Below are 8,232 nucleotides of genomic sequence, written 5' to 3' on the forward strand. Positions count from 1 at the left end.
TGCATGGCAAGACCTTTTCCATTCTTCTACTTTCAACCTATTTGTGTCTTTGAACCTAAAATGAAACTCTTGTAGGGGTGCCTGGGTGGCTCAGTCAGTTAAGCATCTGACTTTGGCTCAGGTCACGATCTCACACTTCATGAGTTCGAGCCCCACATTGGGTTCTGTGCTGACAGCTCAGAGCCTGGAACCTGACTTGGATTCTGTGTCTCCCTCTCTTTCTGCCCCTCCCCTACTCACACTTCGTCTCTGTCTCTCTCTCTCAAAAATAAATAAGCATTAAAAAATAAATAAAATGAAACGAAACTCTTGTAGACAGCATACGGTTGGATCATATTGTTTTATCCATTCTGTCAATCTCTGGATTTTAGAGAGTTTAGTCCATTTACATTTAATGTGATCACTGATCATGTAGAAAACAAATTATGTTTTATGTCTATTTAGTTCCTCAATTCCCCCCATCATTGCCTTGTTTTGTGTTAATATATGTTTTCTAGTGTGCCGTTTTAATTCCTTTGTCATTTCCTTCACTGTATATATATTTTAGTCATTTTCTTAGTGGTTTCCTGAAGATTACCATTAACATCTCAATATATAACAATCTAGTTTGGATTAATATCAACTTAATTTCATTATTCTGCAAAAACTTTGCCCTTGTGTATCTTCATTTCTCCCACCTTTTAAGTTGTTATGATACAAATTACATCTTTTTTTTTTAAACTAGGCTCCATGCCCAGCACAGAGCCCAACATGGGGCTTGAACTCATGACCCTGAGCTCAAGACCTGAGCTGAGATCAAGAGTTGGACACTTAACTGACTGAGTCACTGAGGCACCCCACAAATTACATCTTTATGCATTGTGTGGGCACACAATGTTCAACATGGATTTATAATTATTACTTTATGTAGTTGTCTTTTAAGTCAGAAGACAAAAATGAGTTGCAAACAAAAAACACATTTTTCCATTTTTCATATTTACCTTTGAGTACCAAAGTTACCTTTGAAAGTATCTTTACAGATGCTCTTTATTTCTTCAGGTGGATTTGAATTACTAACTAGTGTCCTTTCATTTTATTTTTATTTTAAAAAATTAAAAAAAATTTTTTTAACGTTTATTTATTTTTGAGACAGAGAGAGACAGAGCATGAACAGGGGAAGTTCAGAGAGAGAGGGAGACACAGAATTTGAAACAGGCTCCAGGCTCTGAGCAGTCAGCACAGAGCCCGACGCGGGGCTCGAACCCACATACCACGAGATCATGACCTGAGCCGAAGTCGGACGCCCAACTGACTGAGCCACCCAGGCGCCCCAAAAATTTTTAACGTTTATTTATTTTTGAGAGAGACAGAGATAGAATGCGAGTGGGTTGGGGCAGAGAGAGAGGGAGACACAGAATCTGAAGCAGGCTCCAGGCTCTGAGCTGTCAGCACAGAGCCCGACGTCGGGCTCAAACTCACGAGCTGTGAGATCGTGACCTGAGCCAAAGTTGGACGCTCAACCTACTGAGCCACCCACGTACCCCAGTGTCCTTTCATTTTAATCTGAAAGATTCCCTTTAGTATTTATTGCAGGGCAAGACTGCTAGAAACAAATCTCAGTTTTTGTTTATCTGGTAATATCTTAATTTCTCCTTCATTTTTTGAAGAGTAGTTTTGCCAGATGCAGAATTCTTGATCGACAGTTCTTTTTTCTTTTAGGTCATTGAACATATCATCCAACTGCCTTCTGTTCCCTATGGTTTCTGATGAGAAATCAGTCGTTAATCTTTTGAGATTCCTTTTGTTTGAGAGTCACCTCTCTTTCTGCTTCCAAAATTATCTTTGTCTTTTGACAGCTTAATTATGTGTCTACGTGTGAATCTCTTTGAATTTATCCTCCTTGGAGTTCCCTGAACTTCTTGGATGTGTAGAATTTATCCTCCTTGGAGTTCTCTGAACTTCTTGGATGTGTAGAATTTATCCTTCTTGGAGTTCCCTGAACTTCTTGGATGTGTTTCCCATCAAATTTTAGCCATCATTTTTTTCAAATATTCTTTATGCCCCTTTCTTTTTCCTCTTTTCTGAGATTCCTATTGTGCATGTGTTACATGCTTGATGGTGTTCTATAGATCTCTAAGCCTCTGATCATTGTTCTTTATTTTTCTTTCTGTTCCTATAATGGATAATCTTGATTGATCTATTTTTGTGTTCACGAATTCTTTCTTCTGCCTGCTCAAATCTGTTGTGGAGTCCCTCTAGTGAATTTTCCATTTCAGTTATTCTTTCAAGTTCATAATTTCTATTTGATTTCCTTTTATAATTTCTATCTCTTTATTAGCGTCCTCTATTTGGTGAGACTTTGGTCTCATTCGTTCCTTTAGCTCTTTGAACCCATGTGTAGGGAAAACCTGCACAGTTTTCCTGAATTGGGAAAAGTCCAGCTCTCCTTCCAGGATTGTTCTTGTACTTTTCACACCACTACCAAACTCACCACACCTCTGTCACCAGATTTCTCATACCATGATTTCCCACACCCACCGATTCTCTGCAACATCAGCTGCATGTCTTACAATGTAACTCAATCCTGACACTGTCTACCTGGAGAGAATGTCAGATCCCACAGATGAAGGGCCCAGTCCCACAAAACTGCTTGCACCCCACTACAGATACCATCTGTAATTAGTAGGTCTCCAGGTTACCCACAGCTTCTGTTCAATTTGGCTAAGAATTGGAGGTTCCCATTACCCCCTCCTCTGGTTCACTGAATTTGCTAGAGTGGGTCACAGAACTCAGGGAAATAGTTCCTTACATTCATCAGTTTATTAAAGGATACGGATGAACAGCCAGATGAATAAAGACATAGGGTGAAATACACAGGGTGAGGGCTGTGAGGGTCCCATGTGTGCAGGAACTTCTGTTCCCACGGAGCTGGGATGCCTTTGCCAACCTGGAAGCTCTCCAAACCCCTACTTTTGGGATTTTATGGAGGCTTCTTCATATAAGCATGATCAATTATTAAGTCCTCCAGTCCCTCCTCTGGAGGATGAGGGGTAGAGCTGAAAGTTCCAAGCTTCTAATCATCCAGGAGCCATCCAGAGCCCATTCAGAATCACCTCAGTAGAACCAAAGACGCTCCTGGTGCTCGTATCACTTAGGAAAGTACAAAGGTTCCGGGAGCCCTGGGCCAGAAACTGAGGGCAGATACAAACACTTTGGAAAACTATCTGGCAGTTTCTTGAGGCAATGTGCTAAGGTCTTACAGGACTATTGTTTGAACAGGAGTGGGTGACTTTGAATGCCGTTCTTACCAGGGAAAAACAAAGAGAGGAATACAGTTACTGTTTGACAAGACATAAATTAACATCAAATAGGAGGAAACATACACGGTTAACCGTATCTGAGTTCTGAAAGGCCTATTGAGGCTTGCGAGTTTAAGAGGGTGAATATACACAATGTACGAATTGATCAGCCATATAAATTAGATAATGATGACTGCATTTGCTAATTGCAAAGTATTTTTATAAAGGACTACCTAGGAAAGGTTAAATGTGGTCTTATTATGATTATGATCAGGATCTGAGGTAGGATGAGCCTAAAGGCTGAGTTTTAGGATCCCCCTGGAGATTGGAGATCAACCAGGATATGAGTTACAAACATTGCAACAATTCAGAACTATTGCATAAAGAAAGGCAAAATTTTACATATAGTCTTCTCTTAAAAATTGCTTTTCTAACTAGAAGAAATAAATGATCAGTATAGAAATTCAGATAACATGCAAAAGCGTTCAGAAGAAAATAAAAAATATATATTACTATATACCACAAAGAGATAACCAGACTTACTACTTTGGGAGTATGCCTTCCAATCATTTTGTGATGCAGGGACACCCATACATAAATATCTTTTTATAAATTTGAGATCATACTGATCCTATGATAGCTTGCTTTTTCACTTTTTTTTTTTTTACAAGTTTCTAATGAACATTTTTTACCAGAAGGGATGTCAATTTTGATACTGTTTCCCCTATGTTTTTCAGGTATTAAATTTTTAATTATTTTTTGAATAAATAATGCATGCCCATGGTACAAAATTCACAAAGGACGAAAGGATGTCTTTCCCTGTCCTCAGTAACATATTTTCCTTACAAGAGGCAGGCTGGGTTCCCAGTTTCTTTATTAGCCCTATATTTATAATCACTTAATTTTTATTCTCTCTTGCAAATAACAGCATTCCATTTCATTGTCCTGCACCTCACTGTTCTCTCTCAATGTCTTGGAATCTTAGAACCTTCCTTGTCAACCCACAAAGAGCTGGCTCATTATTTTCATAGTACACAGTACTAAGCTGTGTGGGGTTCCCATAATTTTGCTGAATATTTAGATTGCTTCCAATCTTTGAGTGTTAGCAATAAGGCTGCAATAAATATCCTTATTCTTGTGTGTGTATGGTACCTACTTAGGTGACAGAATATGCAGATTTTTAATTTTTCTAAGTAGTTCAAACTGTCTAGGATGGAGATAGTCATTTACTCTCCCACAGGGATGCCCAAGAGTGCCTATTTCCTCATATAGTCAACAACACTGTGTGTTATATTTTTCATATTTCCAATCTGATATACGTTCTATCAGAGAAAGGGACAGACAGAGACAGAGAGATCAATTTTAAGGTATTGGCTCATATGATTGTAGAAATTAGCAAGCCCAAAATATTTCGGGTGGGCCAGCAAGGTAGAGACCCAGAGAAGAGCCAATATTGTAGTTCAAGTCTGAAGGCCATCTGCTAGCAGAATTTCCTCCTGCTTGGGGGTCATCAGTCTTTTGTTCTCTTCAGATCTTCCACTGATTGGATGCAACCCACTTATGTTAGGAAGGGCAATCGATTTTACCCAGAGTCTATAGATTTAAATATTAATCTCACCCAAAAAGACTCTCACAGAAATATCCGGAATAACCAAGTATCTGGGCACCAGGACCCAGCCAAGTTAACACATAAAATTAACCATCACACCCAGGGAAAAAGACGAGTTGCCTAAGTTCACGCAGTCCGCCAGATGGAAGTTTCAGTCTAGATCTAGAACCAAGGATCTCTTTATTTAAGCCCAGTTCACACCTGTAGTCCTAATATTATTAACACTACATTTGACTCCCCAAAGGGTCCAGTTTGAGCAAAGAAACCCTTTTCATCTCTACTTAACATTTAGAAATCTGAGATGATTCTTATCAACTTCATCCCATCCCCTTCTGGCCCTGGGGTCAACCCATAACTCATCTGGGGAGTTGGCTGATATGAGGGCCAACTCTGTGCTCAGAGGACTTCTGGGAAAAACAACAACAACAGGAGAGGAGGGCAGGAGAGTGCTGGAGTGCTGTTTGAGGGAGAATTTACCCATTTTTGAGTCATTTTGTTGTTGCTGTTAGGTTTTTTGTTCGGGTTTTTTTTGTGGGGGGGGGGGTTGATAGTCTTATGAAGCAACCACAGCTTGTATCCTTCTGTTTTTATTTTCTCTGCCTGGAAATAAAAAGCAGGTGTTTCACACTTGTGAAAGGATTGTCTTGTTTTTCCAGAACAGGCATGTAGACCCAAAGCCAAGGAGAAAAGACACCAAATGCTACATAATCTACCTTGAGAGAGTTGCCAAACAAACCCAGCCATTTGTGCCAGTCCTGCCCTCAGGGTTTATTAAGAAGTGTTGGGTCAGTGTGGCTTTTGAGGAGAGGGGCACTGAGGTCTCTACTAATGAGAGTACTCCAAGGAAAAGTCTGTGTCAAACCCTGTATCAAGTTGTAAAGGCTGGAACGGAATTCAATACCTTTTTAAAATCAATCAATCAATCAGTCAGCCAATCAATTAATTAATTTAGAGAGCAGGGGAAGGGCAGAGAGAGAGGGAGAGCCCCAACATGGGGCTCGATTTCACAAACTGGAAATCATGACCTGAACCGAAATCAAGAGTTAGATGCTCCACTGACTGCGCCACCCAGGCGCCCCTCAATGCTCTTTTTCATAGTCTACCTATGTGGTAGGAAAATACAGCACAATGATAACTTTTTAAAAATACTAAGAAGGCTCTCGTTTGGATTCCAGATCTTTCTTGTGGCTTTGTGGCGATCACAATTTCTGAAGTCTGCCTTCTGAGACACAGGGGAGGTAGGAGAGAAAGTGGGAAAGGTATTCAGAGTTAGACTCCTCTCTCTCCGGGTCACTCCCTCCTCCGGAGTCTGGGAGAAGACTTTTGAATCACGTTTGAGTTTTAAATAAGAAAATAAACAGGACAGTGATTTAAATATTGAAATGAGATGGCAGTGGCTACAAAGTTGCGTTATTTAGGAACCTACTCCTTGGTGTCAAAGGACCAAGACTGACTGTAACAGGTGGGGGCAGTTGGGAAAACACCGCTTGGGGTTTTTATCCCGTGGAGGTTAGGATCTCAAATAAGCCATTTACCTGCAAAACAATCCCAGCAACTGAAAGATGCCTAAGGCTCTGACAGATGACCTTGTGATCTCCCAGGATGCTGCAAATCCTTGATCTGCCTGATGGATGTGAGAGCGGGCACTGCCTGGTTTCTGGGAGCTGTGTTATCAACATAAATTAGTAATTTGTCTTTATTTTTAAGAACTTCTATTAGTCAATGACAACCGCACCCATGATGGTCAGATGAGCAGCGGGGGTCAGGCTGCAGGCATTGTTAACTTCATGGAATGAGGAGTACAGATCTTCCTTGACCTGTGATGCGGTTATGTTGCCCTAAACCCATCATAGGTGGAAAATATCCGAAGTCAAAAATGCATTTAATGCACCGACACTACTGAACATCACAGCTTAGCCTAGCCTACCTTAAATGGACTCAGAACGCTTACGTTAGCCTACAGTTGGGCAAAATCATTTGGGAGTCTTGGATTTTAAAACTTTTCTCACTCTTGGTCAGTGGTTGCTAGGGCTGAAGGTGGGCGGAAGACTGGACTACAAAGGGACAGGAGGTAATTTTGTGTGTGTGGGGGGGGAGGTTGTGGGAAGGTTCTATATCATCGTATCGATTGTGGTAGTGGTTACACGATTATGCATTTGCCAAAATTCACAAAACCAAATATAGTTGAGTCTTACTGTATACATTATACTTAATTTAAAAGGAACCCGACTATTTCTCAATTTTAATTTGTAATAGCATAAGTATAGTTAGATATAACCCACATGAACAAAAGCTCTCAATTTTTTTTTTTCAAGCTCAATTAATTTTTAAGTATACCAAGGGGTCCTGAGACCAAAAACTTTGAGAACCACTGAGCTAAAGCATTGATTTCTGTACTAAAGCAGGCGCCATCACTTGCTCTGGAGTTGGAGAAAGTGATTAAAAGGGAGGGCACACATTCTCTCTGGCTCTAATGCTGAAAAGCTGTGTTGTCCAATGTGGTAGCCACTGGCCATGAGCAGCTATGGAACGCATGAAAAAGGAGCTGGTTCAAATTAAGATGTACTTAGACAAAAAAAAAAAAAAAAAAAAAAGAATGTAAATGGTCTCATTAATAATGCTTACAAAGAAATGACAATATCTTGGACATATCAGGTCAAGTAAAAGCTATTGCTAAAATTAATTTCAGGGGCGGGCGGGGAAAAAAAGAAAAATAAAATTAATTGGATTTTTTTTTTAACTTTCATGTGGCTATCAGATCATTTAAAATGTGACCTTGGTTATATTTCAACCGTACAGCGCTCTTCTGGGGACACTCAGACTTCCCTGCCAATCTCCTTTCCTCCATTTACAAGCTACTTGTAAGCATCGTGGGTCTCCTGGGATGTGAAGTGTGGGTCATGATACGGGTGCTGTGAAAGCTGAAAGTAATGCATGTGACGTACTCAGCAATGCACGCAAGTACACCTTATGTGTGGTGGCTGTTATCAAAGGCCTAGGTTTCTCCATTGATGCCGTCAGAGACGGACCACAGGCTCACTAAGGCCCTTCCTCTGCAACCTATGTCCACTCTGACGACAATAACTATTGGTGGCCGAGGCCTGATCCCCGCTTTCGGGCTGGGCTGCCCTCTTCATAACGAAGAAAATTAAAATGACCCCAGGGGCTGGAAGTGGGACATCTGTATGTAAAACGAACGGAGCCCGAACAAAACTTGAAAAACCAAGCGGGCCGCAGGGCCTCCCTCGGTAACCGACGCCCGCGCGCGTTGCTAAGCGGGGAAAAAGAAAAACAAGGATGTGGTCCGTCGTCTCTTGTTCTCCGGCGGCGGCTGCTTCCGGTTCT

This window comes from Panthera onca, chromosome D3 (assembly GCF_046562875.1).
Source record: "Panthera onca isolate mPanOnc1 chromosome D3, mPanOnc1 haplotype 2, whole genome shotgun sequence".
Lineage (NCBI taxonomy): Eukaryota > Metazoa > Chordata > Mammalia > Carnivora > Felidae > Panthera > Panthera onca.